The 23,688-nt window shown below is 43.0% G+C and overlaps 1 protein-coding gene across 1 annotated transcript in view; it reads left to right on the forward strand.

Moving 5' to 3' along the window:
• Positions 1 to 11,132: 11,132 nt before the first annotated feature.
• Positions 11,133 to 23,688, forward strand: part of LOC124550806 — a 409,782-nt gene continuing 397,226 nt past the window's right edge. The window contains exon 1 of the mRNA XM_047125532.1: positions 11,133 to 11,191. The gene's annotated coding sequence lies outside the window, so the exon portion shown is untranslated. The remainder of the gene's footprint in view (positions 11,192 to 23,688) is intronic.

Here is a 23,688-nt window from a genome sequence, read left to right on the forward strand (position 1 = left end):
AAGAAAAGAATTGAAAGTGTGTCTGATGTTATTTCTGTGATTACAATATCGAATAGAATCTAGAAACATGTCGGTAGTATGAGTCCACTTATCAATATGATGTTGCACTCGCTCTGGCCTGGAAGCACGCAATGATTCGATTACGAACAGTGTCACAGGGCGCCGAATCCTCTCGGAGGCAAGCTCGACTACAACTGTAAGTCGTTTTTAACGCACTGGATACTGACACTTGGGCAAAGTTGATGTGTGAGCTGGTCCAGCAAGTGTTCTGTTGGGGAAAGATCTGGTAATCTTGCTGGCCATGGGAGTACCTTAACATCATGCAGACAATTTATAGAGACACGTGCAAGATGTGGACGACCATTGTCCTGTTGAAAAATGGCGCCACGAAACTGTCACATGAGACACGATACGGAAGACTGCAGGATGTACGTGACGTACTGGTGTGCCACCAGAGTTCCCTCATTCGCTACGAGCTGTTGCCTAAAGTCATATTTGATTGCTCCTCACACTATGACAACAGGAATAATGGTACCGTGTCTCTCCAAAACATCGGCAGAATGGGAACTCTCTCCAGGTCACCTCCATACAATGACAGTTCTCTTCCGGAGTACAGCAGAACCGCGATTCGTCACTGAACCCAATGCAATGCTCTGATTTGAACCATTACAAATGGTCCTGAAAACATGCGACTGTGAAAACAATAGCTTTGTTTATAAGTAACTCATCTGCTACCAGTCATGATTTTCTTTATTTTATTTTTCGCACGACGCGTTTCGGGAAGTGATTCCCATTTTCAAGTGCGTTTTTTGTGTTTGTTACGCCATTTCTATGTGATGTTGTCAGTGTGTAAGAGTCTGCTCCATTTTGTTGACTTTACTGCAATATACAGCGCGAGTCACCTAACATTACCGCTGGATATATTTCGTAAACCACATCAAATACTGACGAATCGATTCCACAGACCGAACGTGAGGAGAGGGGCTAGTGTAATTTGTTAATACAAACCATAAAAAATGCACGGAAGTATGTTTTTTAACACAAACCTACGTTTTTTTATATGGAACCACATTAGTTTTGTTAGCACATCTGAACATATAAACAAATATGTAATCAGTGTCGTTTGTTGCATTGTAAAATGTTAATTACATCCGGAGATATTGTAACCTAAAGTTGACGCTTGAAACCTCCGACGTTCAGTTCCGTGTTGCAACATACATCTTTCGAATCGACGACACTTCGGCGACTTGCGTGTCGATGGGGATGGAATGATCATGATAACGATAACACAACACCCTGAGCGGAGAAAAAGCCAGACCCAGCCGGGAATCGAACCCGAGCCGTTAGGTATGACATTCCGTCGCGCTGACAACTCAGCTACCAGGGGCGGACGCTGTGTCCAGATGACATAACGGTTAACGCAACTGCCTAGTAAGCAGGTGATTCCCGGTTGGAGTCCCGGCCTGGCACACATTTTCACTCATTTCTGATTCTGCATAAAGTCGCGATGCAGCTGATATCATTAGTTCCTTTCCCTTTCTTTCTACCCCAGTACCTACTGTATACATAACATTTTATTTCGATTTAATCTCAATTAATGTGTGTGATTGTCTAATGTTTACATATTTCTTCATTGAAGTTTTATTAGTAAAGAAGACCTTGCTATTCACTATATACATAAATCACCTTGTGGATGACATCGGAAGTTCACTGAGGCTTTTTGCAGATGATGCTGTGGTGTATCGAGAGGTTGTAACAATGGAAATTTGTACTGAAATGCAGGAGGATCTGCAGCGAATTGACGCATGGTGCAGGGAATGGCAATTCAATCTCAATGTAGACAAGTGTAATGTGCTGCGAATACATAGAAAGAAAGATCCTTTATCATTTAGCTACAATATAGCAGGTCAGCAACTGGAAGCAGTTAATTCCATAAATTATCTGGGAGTACGCATTAGGAGTGATTTAAAATGGAATCATCACATAAAGTTGATCGTCGGTAAAGCAGATGCCAGACTGAGATTCATTGGAAGAATCCTAAGGAAATGCAATCCGAAAACAAAGGAAGTAGGTTACAGTACACTTGTTTGCCCACTGCTTGAATACTGCTCACCGATGTGGGATCCGTACCAGATAGCGTTGATAGAAGAGAGGGAGAAGATCCAACGGAGAGCAGCGCGCTTCGTTACAGGATCATTTAGTAATCGCGAAAGCGTTACGGAGATGATAAACTCCAGTGGATTAGTCTGCAAGAGAGACGCTCAGTAGCTCACTACGGGCTTTTGTTGAAGTTTCGAGAACATACCTTCACCGAGGAGTCGAGCAGTATATTGCTCCCTCCTACGTATATCTCGCTAAGAGAACGTGAGGATAAAATCAGAGAGATTAGAGCCCACACAGAGGCATACGACAATCTTTCTTTCCACGAACAATACGAGACTGGAATAGAAGGGAGAACCGATAGAGGTACCCTCCGCCACACACCGTCAGGTGGCTTGCGGAGTATGGATGTAGATGTAGAAGACGTCAAAAATTTATTTTCACGGGCCCCCCAAAACATTGAGGGTATCTGAGTTAGCAAATAAATCTACAATGTGCTGAAATTAATATTTTTTTTTTTCTTACACTAATGCCATTACGCTGACACGGAATTTTAGAAACCTGGAATACAAAAATAATCAGAATAACTGCAAAAAATTACTGCCCAAAGTATGTAGGAGTAACCTCATCTACATTGAGCAGGCGAGGTAGATTACACAGTGATTCTTATTAAGAACTTGCGTCTGGGTGGTGTTTGTTGCAACACTGTCTTGTGCGAGAAGCTGAAAAGTATATCAGTATTTGTCGCATGTTGCCTAGCAGGACTGTGGTTTACTTTCCCGTGATATTGCTACTCGCGTTGTCAAGGTGGCACGACAGTGTGAGGGTGTAGAATTAGACCCAATTAAATTAGAGAAATTGTCTCATAAACATTAGAGTGCAGCGTTTCTGCAGTTCGTTTCTAAACAGCCTTTTCTGGGACCGACTGACTATAAAAGTTGAACGAAGCGATCCGTGGCATTCTTGTTGATTACGCCTTTACGAATATCATAAGATAAAATCTCCCCGTGAAATTTTCACATCATCGTTTCTTTAAACTCTTAATGTAAACAAACTATTTGGCTAGTTTTTACGCTGCCATTGTTTTAACGGCAAAAATATCAAATTTTAAAACAACAATAATGTCACTTCTCAGTAGCGGTATCTAGTGGTTGGTTGTCAGAACTTAATGTCACCCTTGTGAACGCAGTTCTCTGTTAGTCTCATTTGATTTACACGGTTCGGTAAATGCGAATACTTTAACATTATTACCTCAGTGAATAGAGCCTTAAAGGTCACTGCGCGTTTTCAAAAGACTTGTAGGAGATAAAGTATTAGAAGTAAAATCTACGACCGGACAATACGAGAGGCTACACTCGACGTACTTACCCACGTCACACAATTTTAGATGCAAGGCACGGTTGGCTTGGTGTACAATAAAACAGTGAAAATTAAACTATTAGCAGGCAGAGTCTTTAGGTTGACTAGAAGTCAGGATACGAATCCAGAACACAAAGCGTATTTAGAAGGCTTGAATAAAATCAGTTTGCCGTACTTGCCGGTACTCTTAGCATTAAACCGTCATTTCATTTTGTACTCATCACTGTTACGCGGTCTCGGTCATGGAGACATTCTCATGTGTCTCTAATACATATCAAATATAACGTCGCTACATATTATAAATTAAGGTCCCCAGCTAAGTGTTCCTATTTGATTGTTACTGCGAATCGCAGGAAGTACACTATGTGATCAAAAGTATCCGGACACCCCAAAAACATACGGTTTTCATATTAAATGCATTGTGCTGCCACCTACTGCCAGGTGCTCCGTAGTAGTCACCAGACGCTGTGAGAAAGCGGAATGGGGCGCTCTGCGGAGCTCACGGACTTCGAACGTGGTCGGGTGATTGGGTGTGACTTGTGTCATACGCCTGCCTGTACGCGAGATTTACAAACTTCTAAACATCGCTAGGTCCGCTGTTACCCATGTGATAGTGAAGTGAAAACGTGGAGGGACACGTACAGCACAAAAGCGTACAGGCCGACCTCGTCTGTTGACTGACAGAGGCCGCCGATAGTTGAAGAGGGTCGTAATGTGTAATAGGCAGACATCTATCCAGACCATCACACGGGAATTCCAAACTGCATCAGGATCCATTGAAAGTACTATGACAGTAAGGCGGGAGGTGAGAAAACTGGGATTTCATGGTCGAGCGGCTGCTCATAAGCCACACATCACGCCGGTAAATGCCAAACGACGCCTCAGTTGGTGTAAGGAGCGTAAACATTGGACAACTGAACAGTGCAGAAACGTTGTGTGGAGTGGCGAATCACTGTACACAATGTGGCGATCCGATGGCAGGGTGTGGGTATATGCCGAATGCCCGCTGATCGTCTTCTGCCAGTGTGTGTAGTGCCAACAGAAAAATTCGGAAGCGGTGGTGTTATGGTATAGTCGTGCTTTTCATGGAGGAGGCTTGCACCCGTTGTTGTTTTGCGTGGCACTATGACAGCATAGGACTACACTGATGTTTTAAGCACCATCTTACTTCCCTCTGTTGAAGAGCAATTCGGGCATGGCGATTGCATCTTTCAACACGTTCGAGCACCTGTTTATAATGCACGGCCTGTGGCGGAGTGATTACACAAAACTAACATCCCTTTAATGGACTGATCTGCACAGAATTCTGACCTGAATCCTATAGGACACCTCTGGGAAGCTGTGGAACGCCGACTTCGTGCCAGGTCTCACCGACCGACATCGATACCTCTCCTCAGTGCAGCATTCAGTGAAGAATGGGCTGCCATTCCCCAAGAATCCTTCCAGCACCTGACTGAACGTTTGCCTGCGAGAGTGGAAGCTGTCATCAAGGCAAAGGGTGGGCCAACACTATATCCAGCATTACCGATAGATTGCATGGCGAACTTGTAACTCATTTTCAGCGAGCTGCCCGGATACTTTTGATCACACAGTGTACGTCGTCGTTTTGATACGGTTTTCACTAACTAATTCAGGGGAAGGTTGGAGTGTATAAATTATTACCGCAGATTTTCGCTGCGCCAGGCAACTCGTTCGGTCCCAAATAAGTGGCGCTAACCGTGTGAAGCTGCAGCCATTCTGACCAATGGTCCCCTTTCTACAACGTTTTGAAACTCGAATTATGAATACACTGCGCTTAGTGCTACCCGTTCAAAGCTGCGGTGGGTCGCCAGTAATTAAAATAAAAAAATATATAAGTCAGTCATTTGTTGTTTCACCAACAGAATAAAAAATAGGTTTACAAAATGTAGCTCGTTAAACGCACATACTTGGGTATTGGTCTACGTCACGCAATCTTTGCTTCTAAGTGCAGTTAGCCCGATATTCCACAAAATTAAACACCAGTAATGCAAGTGTACGGAAAGTGAGACTACGATACAGTACGATGTTTAACTACTCTACAGTACTTTGGAGCTATAGTCCAGAAATGCAGTTAAACATTGTACTGTATCGAAGTCCCACTTTCGCTATAGACACAATTTTTAAGCCGGCCGCGGTGGCCGATCGGTTCTAGGCGCTTCAGTCCGGAACAGCGCGGCTGCTACGGTCGCAGGTTCGAATCCTGCCTCGGACATGGATGTGTGTGATGCCCTTAGGTTAGTTATGTTTAAATAGTTCTAAGTTCTAGGGGACTGATGACCTCAGCTGTTAAGTCCCATAGTGCTCAGAGCAATTTGAATTTGAACACAATTTTTAAATTTACTTAAGTTGTGTTTAAATTTACTGTACACAACCCAACCGTGCTTTTTGTCTAAAATTATGTGACGTAGTTAATGAGATCGGCTGTAACCTGTCGCATTGTCCTGTCGTAGTTTTTACTTCCCATATTTAATCTCCCCGAAGTCAGTCGAACATCACACAATTCAGACAGCAAAAAATCTCAATCAGAGTTATATATTGTCTGCTGTCTACAAAAATTGTTGATTGAGTGATAACATTAATTTCAGTTTACAGATTTGCAGGTTGGACTCTGTGCAGCACGCGAAGGAAAACGTAATAATATCCGTAGAGCAGTGATAGAGTGTGTGATAAGTGAACTTCTACCATATCTGTCGTCTATTGCACTCATTAAGTTGCCACTGAGCGGTACAGAACTTCGTCGGCCGGTGTGACCGAGCGGTTCTAGGCGCTTCAGTCTGCAACTGCGCGACCGCTACGGTCGCAGGTTCGAATCCTGCAGCGGGCATGGATGTGTGTGTACGCCCTTAGGTTAGTTAGGTTTAAGTAGTTCTAAGTTCTAGGGGACTGATGACCTCAGCTGTTAAGTCCCATACTGCTCAGAGCCATTTGAACCATTTTTTACAGAACTTCTACATACCGTTCAAAAATATTAAATCAAATTCTACTGCTTCATATCCGTAAATAATTCACCTGCCTTTCGTTGTACGTCGAATAAACCCCTCCAGCAAAATAAGTTTTCGTCTCCTCTATAAAAGTTAATATATTCAAATCCAGAGCTTCAGTAAACATTTATTGGCGTCGTAAGCTTTCTACATTAAAACGAACAAAATTATCTGATAAAATGAAATACACTCAGTTCAGTACCATTAACACAGAGTTAGAAAGCAGTCTAATAATTCCGTTACAACACACTCTGGTGCGAAAGATGTTATCGTTTGACAGCTGAAACGACATTAGCGCTCCAAGCGGTGAAAAAGCAGATAATCGCATGCGTCGTAAGGATAATGTTCGTTTTTAATTACTTTCTACTTAATTAACGGAATAATTGTTATATTCTTGCGTTCCATGCATTAATACGTTACCCAGAGACAAGAATTATCGTGAAATGCGTGTGAAAACAGACGAATCACACTAGTTCAATAACATAAGCTACATCTCGCTCTTGGAAAAATAATTTTGAGTATGTCTATATCTGCAGCTTATTCCGCTGAAAGAAAGAGCATGTAAATATATTTAATACATGAGAAGCATATACTTCTGTTGTTGTCTGTTGTTATTATCATAGGCACTTTCTTTGACACTTAAAATTTTGCACTTCAGTCGACACAACACAATATTTTATAGATGCAATTACCTTTACTTCAAAAGCGAATGTGTTGAAGATTCTTACCGTTTGTCGCTCAGATTTGGCAACAATTGTAGAATTTGTTTTTCTTGTGTTGCGAAACAGTTTTATTGCTTTTGACGATTTATTATCACGTATGTGTGGTTTTCCTGCTAGCTACAAGTGTGTGGCTTATTTGATACGTTAAATAATGTATGCCTTACATTCCACACGTTTACTATGTTCCACATTCACTGATTTGGTTGCAAGTGTAGCGAACAAAACTCTGCTTTGATGGATAGGTATACCACGTCTTTCTGCAAAAGGTAACGTCTTCTGCTGTTTACTACCAATTTTTTTTTAAAATGAAAACGATATATTTTAGTAAACGTCTGTATATTACGGGAGAATCGTAAATGAACTGTCGTCTAAAGCACCGTTTTGTATCTCCCAGGGTCCTCAGGAAACTAAATAACCACAAATGTGGTTAATTTTTTAGTTATTGTCGACTTTTATGGCATTACATACTCCTTATTGTAAAACTATGTTACAAATAAATATAAACGTTAGTATTCGCACTCATCCGACATCGCATTCAGAAGTGTCGCTTGCTGGCCGTTTGGGGCGCTGCTATCGCTGGGGTAACAAAAACCAAACGGAGTGTCGCGGCCGTTAAGCCTGGTTCACACACTCATCTAATATGGCGCCACAGGATGTGGCTTGCTGCAGTGGTTTTGTGTACTATCGTTCACACAGGACGTCAGAAATTCTACGTAATTGCACAGGTTTCAATAAGGCATCAACTGAAATCATATGGGCGGCTACGGACGTTATGGTGCATGTTATAACCTTCGAGCAGTGACAAGAGTTAAGTACAAGGAAGACGAAACCCAAACGCTGGACCCGAAAACAAATTTCGGACAGGAATAAACCAGGGGAAACAAACACATTTATAAAGGAAATAGCACGCAGAGACGAAAATGCTGTCTGCAACAGCAAACCAACGTGCAGAGACGCCACTCTTCCAAAATTTTAGAATCTTATTGTATTCGTTGATATAGACATTCCGAATAACTAACTTTAGGTTTAACAGCTGCCACATCACACTCTCGGGCTATGTCCAGCGTATAATCCACAATTTATACAGTGCTTGGTCTCACAAATCACGAAGTTTATACGACTCGCTTTTTTGCTTACATATATTAAGATTATTCATTTACTCATTCAAAAATCTTTTAAGACTGTGGGATATGTCATTGCCTTCCAAATACTGCGCGCGCTCACACACACACACACACACACACACACACACACACACACACACATACACACTGCTTGCTGCAAGAAATCAGAAATCAAATATAGGTTGCTGCTCTTGTAGTTGTACAAGCTGCAAAAGTGTACCTGCTGACCATTTTTTTCACGTTTTTTTCAAAAATAAAAAAGAAACACACTAAAATCAAATGGAGTATGACAACAATTACTTCACGATAACGGCGACAGAATGCTCGTGTTTCGAATTACTGCCACCAGGGAGCAGTGGTGGTAAGAAAGTGGCGCAACGAAATCCAATCAAGCTGGACTTCTTGTGGCGTGACAAAAGTTGCGTCCATTAAGCTGCGTCAATAAACTATGGGAGTTCACTCATGGAACTGCAATGTAATAGCAGTAGGCCACTAGCTGTGTCGACACTTTCATTGCATTTGTGAACTCGGCTTTAGACTGTGATAAAAGTCTCACGAAAAAGACACGGAAAATATGTGAACATTGCTCTGAGGGAGGATAATCTTCGGCAAACTACAGCATGCGATTAGTGAGAGCGCGGCCCGTCTTCAGAGGCGCCACACGTTCTTTCTATGTTCGGCCGTTACTCAAAAATAGAAAAATACAATTTCTGAGTTTCATAACGAAAACCGGAATGGAAAAATAAATTGATAAGTTTGCCTTTAGGAAAGATAGTCACCAGAGAGGCAGTTCTGACATTGCTCTTGCTAATGGAAGCAAGACTGAACGAAAATCAAGACACATTCATAGGATTTGTCTACCTGGAAAAGGAGTTCGCCAGTGTAAAGTGGTGCAGGATATTCGAAAGTCTGAGGAAAATAGGGGTATGCTGTAGAGAAATACTAGTAATATCCAATACATAGAAGAACCAAGAGAGAGCAATAAGATAGGAAGACCAAAAACGAGGTGCTAGGACTAAAAGTGGTACAAAATAAGGGTATAGTCTTTCGCCCCTGCTGTTCATCCTATACATCGAAGGAGAAATGACGGAAATAAAAGGAAGGTTCATGATTGAGATTAAAATTCAAGGTGAAAGTATATCAGAGATAAGATTCGCTGATGACATTGCTGTCCTGAGTGAAAGTGAAGAAGAATTACAGGATCTGTTGAATGTAATGAACAGCCTAATGAGTACAGAATATGGGCTGAGTGTAAATCAAAGAAAGACGAAAGAAATGAGAAGTATCAGAAATGAGAACAGCGATTAACGGAACATCAAAATTAGGGAGCACGATGTTAAGGAATTCTGCTACCTAGGCAGCAAAGTAGCCCGTGATGGATGGAGCAGCTAGCAGGGTCAAAAGGGCATTTCCGTCCAAGAGGAGTCGACTAGTGTCAAACTTAGACCTTAATTAGAGGACGAACTTTCAGAAAATGTACGTTCGGAGCCCAGAATTGTATGGTAGTGAAACGACGAACTGTGAGAAAACCGAAACAGAAAAGAATCGAAGCATTTGAGACGTGGTGCTGCAGAAGAATGTTGAAAATTAGGTGGACTGAGATCGCTCTGCGCAGTATCGGCGATGGAAGGAATATAGCTGGCAGGAGTGGACGAGCGGTTCTAGGCGCTACAGTCTGGAGCCGCGCGACCGCTACGGTCGCAGGTTCGAATCCTGCCTCGGGCATGGATGTGTGTGATGTCCCTAGGTTAGTTAGGTTTAAGTAGTTCTAAGTTCTAGGGGACTGATGACCTCAGAAGTTAAGTCCCATAGTGCTCAGAGCCATTTTTTGAAGGAATATATGGAAAACACTGGGAAGAAGAAGGCATTAGGGAATAGCCTACACTGTTCTACAACGAAATGAGGATGGAAAATGTCGGGGAAGACGGAGATTTGAATAAATGAGGTCGTATGGCGCAAATGCTACACTGAAATGAAGAGGTTAGCGCAGGAGAAGAGTTCGTATTGGGTCGCATAGAAAAAGCCATAACATGAGTTACAACTACAAAAATGGTTTGTGTAAGGGGAGTTCAAATGTGTGTGAAATCTTATGGGACTTAACTGCTAAAGTCATCAGTCCCTAAGCTTACACACTACTTAACCTAAATTATCCTAAGGACAAATACACACACCCATGCCCGAGGTGTAAGAGGAGTCAAATGAAAACGAGACAGATGGAAAAAAGTAAGTAAACTGTTTATTATTTCAAAATCAACCGCTATAACTTTAATAGATTTATTCCACTCTGAGAAAAGACGGTCAGTGCCTCAGGGACAAATGTTTGACGTTGCCTACGGAACCACGATTTAACCGAGGTATGCACCTCTTCGTCCGAAATATATAGACGACCACGAAAGTCTTTCTTCAGGCCATTTTCGTTTTCTTCGGACCATTTCCATGCTTACTGTCTTCCCCCACATTTACCATGCGTAATCGCGGAGGATGTGCAAGAGCTTCCCGGGGAACCTTCTGCCGGGTAGTCGAAATAACCTTGGCGACGTGTCGTAATAAAAGGGTGGTTTCATGCCAACAATAACAGCCAGTGCGGCAAACTGAGATCACTAAAAAAATTTCTCATGACTGTGGAACGCATTGTAACGAAAATATTCGGAGCAGCTGTAAAGGCAGTAGGCGCTGTAACGGCACTCGGGCCGTTCGCGCTTACGCCGTGCATTTGTTGACACGGCCCGGCACACGCAGCTTCCCTGCGGTTCTCGCGACCGCCGCTAGGAGCGCTGCCGTCGCGTCGTGAGCGCGCCGCCGCCTGCCCGTCAGTTTGTCTGTGACTTCCGTGTTGAGAGGACCGATTCAGTCGCTGCCGCGGCCTGCCGACGGAGTTTTTCTCGTGAGTACCTCGTCTGCGCTCCACTTGCTCGCTCCGCTAGGCGCCCAAGCTCAGTTCTGAAGACGTCTTAAGGAAGATATCTGCCCGGGAACCATATTTTATTGCCTACCTCTTACTCAAATCTGAAATTCGTTTTTCAGAAACACTCACATAGTTTGGTGGGAATCGGTTGTCTTATTTTGTGAAATGAATCGTGCCTTATTGTCCCAATAGCAATTTGACATTATTTTCGGTAGGTGCCAATTAGATCACTTTCGTATCTCGACATCTATATCTGTACTCTGCAAACCACCGTGAAGTGCATGGCAGACAGTACGCACAATTGTACCCGTTACTAGGGATTCTTTCGGTTCCACTCACGTCTAGAACGCGGGAAGAATAATTCTTTGACTTCCTCTGCGCTTGCTGTAATTACTGCATGTGAGCGATACGTAGGGGGTTGTAATATGTTCCTAGCCGCCATTTATAGTCGGTTCTTGAAACTTTGTTAGCAGATTTTCTCGGGATAGTTTACGTCTGCTGAAACAGTCTGCCAATTCAGTTTTTTCAGCATCTCTGTGACCTCTCCCACGAATCAAACTTGTGGCAATCCGGGCTGCCCGTCTCTGTATACCACTCGATATCCCCTGTTAGTCTTGTTTGGTACACATTCCACACATTTGAACATTCTGCGACTGGTCGCACGAGTGATTTCTAAGCAGTCTCTGATTGTTTCGCCAGTATTCTACCAGTAGCCGGCCAGAGTGGCCGAGCGGTCCTAGGCGCTACAGTCTGGAACCGCGCGACCGCTACGGTCGCAGGCTCGAATCCTGCAGCGGGCATGGATGTGTGTGACGTCCTTAGGTTAGTTAGGTTTAAGTAGTTCTAAGTTCTAGGGGACATGACCACAGCAGTGCTCAGAGCCATTTGAACCATTTTCTACCAGTAAACGCAAGTTTACCACCTGCTTTGCCCACAACTGAGACTATACGATGATTCCGTGATATGCTCAAGTTATTTGGAAGAAATGGCCGATTCCAGCAGCAACTCGGTACTGCTGTCACAGGATACTACTTTTTTTTCATTTTGTAAAGCGCACAGTTTTACGTTTCTAAACATTTAAGGCAAGTTGTCAATCTTTACACCACTTTGAAAACTTATCAAGATCAGTCTGAATATTTATGCAGTTTATTTCAGACAGTACTTCGTTTCAGATAACTGCATCACCTGCAAAAAGCCTGAGATTACTATTAAAATTGTTCGCAATGTAACTAATATACAACATGAATAGCAAGGTTCACAACACACTTCCTTGAGGCACACCCGAAGTTACTTCTACATCTCACGATGAATCTCCACCCAAGATAACATTCTGTGTCCTTCCTGCCAAAACGTCCTCAATCCAGTCACAGATTTTACTTGACGCCACATATGATATCTGTGTGCTATTAATTTTTTTCTACGCTTATAATTTAGTAGCTATAAACTTTTGTAGTGCAGTCGTAATCTACAAGGTGAACCCCTACTCTGACAAAATTTCGGAGGTTTTTGAGTATTTCAGTATAAGGGACCGTTGATTCCCAGAGGTTCGTTACATAGGAATTGCGTTTCGTTTGATTTCTTACCTTCGTTTATTGTTGTAGTGTGCCGCACCGAAACTAACTGCACAGTAATCCATCTGTCGACGATGTGCGCTGCCTGTCTTGTTTGTGAACAAATTTGTGCCATTCGCTCACGCCGTGTGCTGTTGACAATGGCAATACCATCTTTATTCTCAGCTTTCGAGCTTGGATCCAGCACTGTTCGGTTCTGTGTTGGGTTTTCTTCCGGGCAGTATTATACTTTCCAGTCACCTGTGAAAACCCTGATTAATTAGCTTTTGCAGTGTAGACGTGCGGCAAAAAGTCAGTACATCTACATGACTACTCTCCAATTCACATTTAAGTGCTTGGCAGAGGGTTCGTCGAACCACAATCACACTATCTCTCTACCATTCCACTCCCGAACAGCGCGCGGGAAAACCAACACCTAAACCTTTCTGTTCGAGCTCTGATTTCTCTTACTTTATTTTGATAATCATTCCTACCTATGTAGGTTGGGCTCAACAAAATATTTTCGCATTCGGAAGAGAAAGTTGGTGACTGAAATTTCGTAAATAGATCTCGCCGCGACGAAAAACGTCTTTGCTGTAATGACTTCCATTCCAATTCGTGTATCATATCTGCCACACTCTCTCCCCTACTACGTGATAATACAAAACGAGCTGCCCTTTTTTGGACCCTCTCGATGTCCTCCGTCAATCCCACCTGGTAAGGATCCCACACCGCGCAGCAATATTCTAACAGAGGACGAACGAGTGTAGTGTAAGCTGTCTCGTTAGTGGACTTGTTGCATCTTCTAAGTGTCCTACCAATGAAACGCAACCTTTGGCTCGCCTTCCCCACAATATTAACTATGTGGTCTTTCCAACTGAAGTTGTTCGTAATTTTAAAACCCTGGTACTTGGTTGAATTGACAGCCTTGAGAATTGTACTATTTATCGAGTAATCGAATTTCAACGGATTTCTTTTGGAACTCACGTGGATCACCTCACACTTTTCGTTATTTAGCGTCAATTGCCACCTGCCACACCATACAGCAATCTTTTCTAAACCGCTTTGCAACTGATACTGGTCTTCGGATGACCTTACTAGACGGTAAATTACAGCATCATCTGCGAACAACCTAAGAGAACTGCTCAGATTGTCACCCAGCAGCCAGTAAGGGTCAACGGAAGCGACCGATTCCATCTGTGGGCTTTGACCATGACGTAAGGGTCGTGTTGTGTGTGACGTCATTACGACGTGGAGTTTGAGTTGGTTGTGTTTGTAGATGTCGTCTTGTTGTGTTTTTTGTGTATTTATTGTGTATTCAACGTATTTTAATTTACGTAGGGATGTTTGGCTCTTGAATTTTTGAGGTGTTATGGTTTTGGTTTCGTTTTTCGTAGTTGTAGGTGGTAGTTTTTTCGTATCAATAGTTATGGTTGACCTATATAGGTCAAGGGAAGATTCTTGTAGATTCTGTAATTTTTTTTTTTGTTCGTCATTTTTGTGTTTTGGGATCGTGGTGTCTTTTTTTTACTGCTATATTTAGCTTGTCCCCTCCCTAAAACCCCCAATTTCACGCGGCTGCCCCATTAGTTTCACTGTATTTTTGGAGGGAGCTGTTATTGTCTTATTTGTACGTATTTTCGTGTTTGTTGCCGCCTGTATGTAGTGACGTCATAGGCGCCATATTGGAGACGCTTAGAATAGCCATTTCCGCCATATTGATGAGTCATGGGTGAAAGCAGACAGGTGGAATCGGACACTTCGGTAATCCCGTCAGTTAGGCTCTGGAAGGAACTGACAGGCATGTGGAGCCACACCAACTCCAGTGCTGTGGGCAGCTGCGCTAGGTTTCTCGGTTGGGTATCCACAGTGTGAACAGCCCGATCGAGGTGGTCTCACGGAGTCTCGATTCGCTTTAAATCTTGGGAGTGTGGAGGCCAAGGCAGTAAGGCGAAGTCAGCCTGGTGCTCTTCTACCACGCAAGTAAACTGCGAGCTGTGTGGCACGTTGCGTTATCCTGTTGGTAGATGCCATCGTGCTGAGGGTAAGAAAACTGTATGTACAGGTGGAGATGGTCTCCTATCATAGATTCATACTTCTGTTGAACCACTGTGGCTTTCAGAATGACGGGATCACCCAGGAAATGGCACGAAAACATTTTCCAGACCATAACGCACCCTCGTCCGGCCTGAAACCTTACGATGACTGTTGGACGGCCACACAGGCTAACGGCCATCTGTGGGTTGGAGGACAAAAGTGATTCATCTGTAAAGACAGCCTGCCGCCGTTCAGTGGATGTCCAGTTCTCTATTTGCGTTCCAATGCCAACCTTCTTCGCTGACGAGCGGCAGTCAGCATGGGCGAATGATCCATGCGCCATCTGTGGAGGCTTATACGTAGCCAATGGCGATCACTGAACGGTCATTGACAGGACACTGTTGGTTACTCCTGGGTTCATCTGGATGGTCAACTGCTCAACAGTTGTTCAAAAATGGTTCAAATGGCTCTGAGCACTATGGGACTTAACATCTGAGGTCATCAGTCCCCTAGACTTAGAACCGCTCAAACATAACTAACCTAAGGACATCACACACATCCATGCCCGAGGCAGGATTCGAACTTGCGACCGTAGCAGCGGCGCGGTTCCGGATTGTAAGCGCCTGGAGCCGCTTGGCCACAGCGGCGGGCAACAGTTGTTCGCCTGTACACATCATCGTAGCCGTCGATCACTTCGGTGTACCACAGTTGCCTCGGCCCCGGTTTTGGATAGCGCCATTTTGCCATGCACGATATAACGTCAGTCCCCGTAGATTAACGGGAGAAAAAAAACCTGAAAAACTTCCGAAAAGGCGTTCCTCCCGTAGTCGTTGTATCTCAATTACAAGTCCGCAGCGTTTCCACTTATGCGAACTCGTATAATTGATGCTTTTTATTATTAATATTGTATTGTTAATTGCCCGGATTTGCAGCAATTATTAATTCTTCTCTCGTTCGCATAGCACACACCACTGATTGCGAGGAAATATTTTAGTTAACAGTTTTTTTCTTACGCTGTTGTCTTGTTGCTATGGAATCGTTGTGCTGGTATGCAGCGAGATCCAGAGATACTCTTTGATTCAGTCTTTGTAAGATTGCGCCGTAATTCGAAAATATTTTAAAGTTCACTTCTCAACTAATGACGTGAATATTTGCACTTCAATGAAATAGTCTTTCATGAGTAGTCGTTGATTTAGTCACTTATCAAACTATTTGATGATGTAGTCCACACCGGGTATTTTACTGGTAACGAACAGTTTATTGTTATTTTGTCACTAAATACTTATAACTCCCGCACCACACGCACACGGAATAGTTAAGTCAGTCCCATTGAGTTATAGTTTCTTGGCAATTATCACAACTCAACACTTTAGCGTAATTGTTTTATCTTCATGATGTCGTGTACTTGGGTCCTACTCAAGACTAATTGCGTGTATTCTTTCATCGAATGTTCACTCCTCCTTAAGGTCCAACTAATTTAAAGTCAAGTCCAATGTTCACTAATTCCGTTATTAGATTTCAATTAACCCGTAGTGCACGGTTAAATGAGTATCTGTTGCTGTCTCAGTTCATAAAATCAGTTTCTTAAGCCGTGAATGCCGTCACGCAACAAACACTTCTAAACTCGAAGACAATCTCGTCACGATTCGCAATCTCAATAATTCAGATCAGAACTGCTCTCGTACGTCTGCACTGGATGAGTTCTAGCAAGCGACTTCTTCTGTGGAAGAGCATTGTAGGCGCATTGAATTTCTTCGTTGCGCTTACAATTCTCTTCCACGTAAAAGTTATCTCTGATGACATTACTTTGGAATTAACTTTTGAGGTATTAATTTCACATTTGTTGTTGTTGTTGTTGTTGTGGTCTTCAGTCCTGAGACTGGTTTGATGCAGCTCTCCGTGCTACTCTATCCTGTGGAAGCTGCTTCATCTCCGAGTACTTACTGCAGCCTACATCCTTCTGAATCTGCTTAGTGTATTCATCTCTTGGTCTCCCTCTACGATTTTTACCCTCCACGCTGCCCTCCAATGCTAAATTTGTGGTCCCATGATGCCTCAGAACATGTCCTACTAACCGGTCCCTTCTTTTCGTCAATTTGTGCCACAAACTCCTCTTCTCCCCAATTCAATATCACATTTGTCACATGGATATTTGTCCATTGCTGAAATACGATGTTTCTTCTTTCTCTTTCGCTAACAAATATGCTCAGTGGTGTACAATGTAGTTGTTGACAAAACTCTTTCGTGTTGGCTCATCGGCAAAGATGTCGAAACTGCCACGATAACTTTCCCTACTTCACGTTCTTTCTTAACTGACTTTAAGGTGGTCGTTGGGGCGTTACAATGACATACTGTAAGCACGCTGGCAGGCGAACAGTTTACAAACTTACCCGTTTCGGAAAAGCTTCCGCCCTTAGCCCGGAAGCCACTGATGGCGCCCTTTTGGACGTCAGATTAATCGCTCCGGTGCACTGTTTTCCGCGTCCCCCGACGTTCAGTTGGATGGTGATGATTGATGTTTGGTTTGTGGGGAGCTCAACTGCGTAGTCATCAGCGGCCGCACAAAGTCCCAATCTTTACACAGTCCAGTCTAGTCACTTTCACGAACGATGACGCTGGAAGTACTGCCATCTGTAAGTAGTTATTGCACAGTGACGTAGAACATAGGGTGGCCACGTTAATGTGACTGGAGCGAGTAGTCGTATATTAAGAATGGTACACAGCAGTGCAGATACGTTTCCTGATGATGAGCTGGCCAGTGTGAACCTGAATTAAGACCGGCCCAAACACCCTAAGCTGAAATATTCCGGATGCGATGGTAGTAGTCATATCATAGTAGTTTAGTATCTATGTATACTGTGTGGTTGGCGTTGTACGTTTTGGTGATAGGATATCACAAACTTTTCCACTACTGTGAAGGTATTTTTCGAGAGGTAACTGATACGATAGATAGAATAAATCACTATTACATTATTACTGTTTAACGAGCCGCCGGATACCAGTGGTACGCGATACTAAATTACACAGGAAATATTCCCCAACATTCTTTGAAATTTAGTCCGTGAACTTAAAAATTCAAATGGCTTCAAGCACAACGGGACTTAACATCTGAGGTCGTAAGTCCACTAGACTTAGAACTACATAAACATAACTAACGTAAGGACATGGCACACATCCATGCCCGAGGCAGGATTCGAATCTGCGACCGTAGCAGCAGCGCGCTTCCGGACTAAAGCGCCTAGAACCGCTCGGCTGTGTTTAATGCTGTATTGTCGAACACAACTGCAAAAAAAAAAAAAAAATGTTGTTGCTGTTAAAGAGCTGTAACCTACAGCTAAGTAATTATGTAATGAATATGCCACCGTTATTTACAAACAACAGGTACATGGATAAACACCAAAATATGTTGTAGCGAATAGTACTATGGATGAAATAGTTACCACAGTTCACTGTCGTAATATTAACATGCATAGTAACTTATACAGGGTGATTCACGTAACGTTACCGCTGGATATATTTCGTAAACCACATCAAATACTGACGAATCGATTCCACAGACCGAACGACCACCTCATTGGTCCTCACTTCATTGCAGGGGCCCAAACAGCTGCAACATACATCGCGTTTCTACCGAATGATCTGCCAACGTTGCTCGAAAATGTCCCACTGGAAACGCGTCGACGTATGTGGTATCAGCATGATGGTGCACCTGCACATTCCGAAATTAACACTAGGCTGACCCTTGACAGGATTTTCGACGGGCGTTTCATAGGACGTGGAGGACGTATAAATTGGCCAGCCCGTTCTCCTGACCTTACACCTCTGGACTTCTTTCTGTGGGGTACGTTAGAGGAGAATGTGTACCGTGATGTGCCTACAACCCAGAGGATATGAAACAACGTATTGTGGCAGCCTGCGGCGACATTACACCAGATGTACTGCGGCGTGTACGACATTCATTACGCCAGAGATAGCAATTGTGTGCAGCAAATGATGGCCACCACATTGAACATCTATTGGCCTGACATGTCGGGACACACTCTATTCGACTCCGTAATTGAAAACGGAAACCACGTGTGTACGTGTACCTCACCCCTCATGGTAATGTGACGTAATGTGCTGTTCCAGTCTCTTCTGTACCTAAGGTCCATCACCTTTCCCTTTGGATCCCTACGTAATTCGATGCTCTCCGATGCACACGATCGAACCGCGGAGGAGTGGTACTCGAGCGTGAACTTTAGATTACAATACCTCCGGATGTAATTAACATTTTACAATGCAACAAACGGCACTGATTACGTATTTGTTTATATGTTCAGATGTGCTAACAAAACTAACGGGGTTCCATTTAAAAAAACGTAGGTTTGTGTTAACAAACGGAGATGGAGCGGAGGGAAATCGACCGTCCCGTTTTTAAAGGAACCATCCGAGCGTTCACTCTACGTAGAAAAATTACAGTTGGATGTCCAGAAGCGAACTTCTACCTCCATCTTTCCGAATGGGTGTTCAGTGTCTTATCGTTAAGCCATCTCGTTCTGTGTTTGTCTGATAGTTTAATGCGAGGACAGTTGAAGAACGTATGATAATTTACGAAGACTAGGGATGCCGGTTATAGCTCAAACAACCGGTTTTCGACTGTTCCGCTTATTTTCATCTCCAGCTTAACCTGTCTGTTAAAACCGCCCAAAATAACCGGTTTCTGAAGTAACCGAGTTTCTGGTTTTTTGTTGTCATTATTTCCAATAATAAACGACAGTCTAGGAACAAGGATTGAAAAATTCCAATGGAGAGGGAGGAGTGGGAGATCTCGGTTGATGTGAGGTCGAGGCTGTGGCAGAAGTCGGTCTCACTGTCTCCAGCAGAGGTGGCGAAGGTGAAGGAGACGGACGGTCGAGGCGACGGCGAAAGCTCGCGAGTGGACGACTTTCCTGTGTCCTCACTTTTGGATGGTATCAACGTTTCACCATGAAGCAGCAACAAAATTAAGCGATCAGCTATTATTCCTAGTTTATAGCACGTCAATAAAATTATAGGTGTATCACTCAGTCACAATCAAATTTGCCTTCTCTTCTGAGGGTCATTGTGAATGTTTCCTCCTCATATGATGTCCCAAGTTCGTTGCACTTCCTCTGGTTTTTAATTGTTTATAGCAAGTGGAGCATTATATGCTTCCACGCTTCATAAAATACTTTCAAACTAGGGATAGCGCCACTCTGCAGTATAATGCTCGTTTCTGACAGTCAGCGTTGCTATTAAAAAAACACACATCGAATTTTCACATTTTCCATAACACCCTAATATTTCAAAGCAATGTAAATTTTAGGAATAAACAATAGTAAAAAGTTCTATTTAAAAACGAAAACTTATCACCGCTGCTATGGAAAACTGATATGCTTGTTTTTTTTCAGCCGATGAAAAAAAACCTGCTGTAACCGAGACCAAACAAATACCGAAATATACCGGTTATTCCCCCCCCATGAACCATGGACCTTGCCGTTGGTGGGGAGGCTTGCGTGCCTCAGCGATACAGATAGCCGTACCGTAGGTGCAACCACAACGGAGGGGTATCTGTTGAGAGGCCAGACAAACGTGTGGTTCCTGAAGAGGGGCAGCAGCCTTTTCAGTAGTTGCAAGGGCAACAGTCTGGATGATTGACTGATCTGGCCTTGTAACAATAACCAAAACGGCCTTGCTGTGCTGGTACTGCGAACGGCTGAAAGCAAGGGGAAACTACAGCCGTAATTTTTCCCGAGGGCATGCAGCTTTACTGTATGATTACATGATGATGGCGTCCTCTTGGGTAAAATATTCCGGAGGTAAAATAGTCCCCCATTCGGATCTCCGGGCGGGGACTACTCAAGAGGATGTCGTTATCAGGAGAAAGAAAACTGGCGTTCTACAGATCGGAGCGTGGAATGTCAGATCCCTTAATCGGGCAGGTAGGTTAGAAAATTTGAAAAGGGAAATGGATAGGTTAAAGTTAGATATAGTGGGAATTAGTGAAGTTCGGTGGCAGGAGGAACAAGACTTCTGGTCAGGTGACTACAGGTTTATAAACACAAAATCAAATAGGGGTAATGCAGGAGTAGGTTTAATAATGAATAGGAAAATAGGAATGCGGGTAAGCTACTACAAACAGCATAGTGATCGCATTATTGTGGCCAAGATAGATACGAAGCCCACGCCTACTACAGTAGTACAAGTTTATATGCCAACTAGCTCTGCAGATGACGAAGAAATTGAAGAAATGTATGATGAAATAAAAGAAATTATTCAGATTGTGAAGGGAGACGAAAATTTAATAGTCATGGGTGACTGGAATTCGAGTGTAGGAAAAGGGAGAGAAGGAAACGTAGTAGGTGAATATGGATTGGGGGACAGAAATGAAAGAGGAAGCCGCCTGGTCGAATTTTGCACAGAGCACAACATAATCATAACTAACACTTGGTTTAAGAATCATGAAAGAAGGTTGTATACATGGAAGAACCCTGGAGATACTAAAAGGTATCAGATAGATTATATAATGGTAAGACAGAGATTTAGGAACCAGGTTTTAAATTGTAAGACATTTCCAGGGGCAGATGTGGACTCTGACCACAATCTATTGGTTATGACCTGTAGATTAAAACTGAAGAAACTGCAAAAAGGTGGGAATTTAAGGAGATGGGACCTGGATAAACTAAAAGAACCAGAGGTTGTACAGAGATTCAGGGAGAGCATAAGGGAGCAATTGACAGGAATGGGGGAAATAAATACAGTAGAAGAAGAATGGGTAGCTTTGAGGGATGAAGTAGTGAAGGCAGCAGAGGATCAAGTAGGTAAAAAGACTAGGGCTAGTAGAAATCCTTGGGTAACAGAAGAAATATTGAATTTAATTGATGAAAGGAGAAAATATAAAAATGCAGTAAGTGAAACAGGCAAAAAGGAATACAAACGTCTGAAAAATGAGATCGACAGGAAGTGCAAAATGGCTAAGCAGGGATGGCTAGAGGACAAATGTAAGGATGTAGAGGCCTATCTCACTAGGGGTAAGATAGATACCGCCTACAGGAAAATTAGAGAGACCCTTGGAGATAAGAGAACGACTTGTATGAATATCAAGAGCTCAGATGGAAACCCAGTTCTAAGCAAAGAAGGGAAAGCAGAAAGGTGGAAGGAGTATATAGAGGGTCTATACAAGGGCGATGTACTTGAGGACAATATTATGGAAATGGAAGAGGATGTAGATGAAGATGAAATGGGAGATAGGATACTGCGGGAAGAGTTTGACAGAGCACTGAAAGACCTGAGTCGAAACAAGGCCCCCGGAGTAGACAATATTCCATTGGAACTACTGACGGCCGTGGGAGAGCCAGTCCTGACAAAACTCTACCATCTGGTGAGCAAGATGTATGAAACAGGCGAAATACCCTCAGACTTCAAGAAGAATATAATAATTCCAATCCCAAAGAAAGCAGGTGTTGACAGATGTGAAAATTACCGAACTATCAGCTTAATAAGTCACAGCTGCAAAATACTAACACGAATTCTTTACAGACGAATGGAAAAACTAGTAGAAGCCAACCTCGGGGAAGATCAGTTTGGATTCCGTAGAAACACTGGAACACGTGAGGCAATACTGACCTTACGACTTATCTTAGAAGAAAGATTAAGGAAAGGCAAACCTACGTTTCTAGCATTTGTAGACTTAGAGAAAGCTTTTGACAATGTTGACTGGAATACTCTCTTTCAAATTCTAAAGGTGGCAGGGGTAAAATACAGGGAGCGAAAGGCTATTTACAATTTGTACAGAAACCAGATGGCAGTTATAAGAGTTGAGGGACATGAAAGGGAAGCAGTGGTTGGGAAGGGAGTAAGACAGGGTTGTAGCCTCTCCCCGATGTTGTTCAATCTGTATATTGAGCAAGCAGTAAAGGAAACAAAAGAAAAATTCGGAGTAGGTATTAAAATTCATGGAGAAGAAATAAAAACTTTGAGGTTCGCCGATGACATTGTAATTCTGTCAGAGACAGCAAAGGACTTGGAAGAGCAGTTGAATGGAATGGACAGTGTCTTCAAAGGAGGATACAAGATGAACATCAACAAAAGCAAAACAAGGATAATGGAATGTAGTCTAATCAAGTCGGGTGATGCTGAGGGAATTAGATTAGGAAATGAGGCACTTAAAGTAGTAAAGGAGTTTTGCTATTTGGGGAGCAAGATAACTGATGATGGTCGAAGTAGAGAGGATATAAAATGTAGGCTGGCAATGGCAAGGAAAGCGTTTCTGAAGAAGAGAAACTTGTTAACATCGAGTATAGATTTAAGTGTCAGGAAGTCATTTCTGAAAGTATTCGTATGGAGTGTAGCCATGTATGGAAGTGAAACATGGACGATAAATAGTTTGGACAAGAAGAGAATAGAAGCTTTCGAAATGTGGTGCTACAGAAGAATGCTGAAGATTAGATGGGTAGATCACATAACTAATGAGGAAGTATTGAATAGGATTGGGGAGAAGAGAAGTTTGTGGCACAACTTGACCAGAAGAAGGGATCGGTTGGTAGGACATGTTCTGAGGCATCAAGGGATCACCAATTTAGTATTGGAGGGCAGTGTGGAGGGTAAAAATCGTAGAGGGAGACCAAGAGATGAATACACTAAGCAGATTCAGAAGGATGTAGGTTGCAGTAGGTACTGGGAGATGAAAAAGCTTGCACAGGATAGAGTAGCATGGAGAGCTGCATCAAACCAGTCTCAGGACTGAAGACCACAACAACAACAACCGGTTATTCAGAACTAAAATACCGGTATCGATTTAACATGTCGGTTCTTCCCCCACAAGTGAAATAACTCACGACTGTATTACGATCACTCTAAGGGTGGGAAAAAGTGTTCGTTCACAATTCGAAT

This window comes from Schistocerca americana, chromosome 9 (genome assembly GCF_021461395.2).
Source record: "Schistocerca americana isolate TAMUIC-IGC-003095 chromosome 9, iqSchAmer2.1, whole genome shotgun sequence".
Classification (NCBI taxonomy): domain Eukaryota; kingdom Metazoa; phylum Arthropoda; class Insecta; order Orthoptera; family Acrididae; genus Schistocerca; species Schistocerca americana.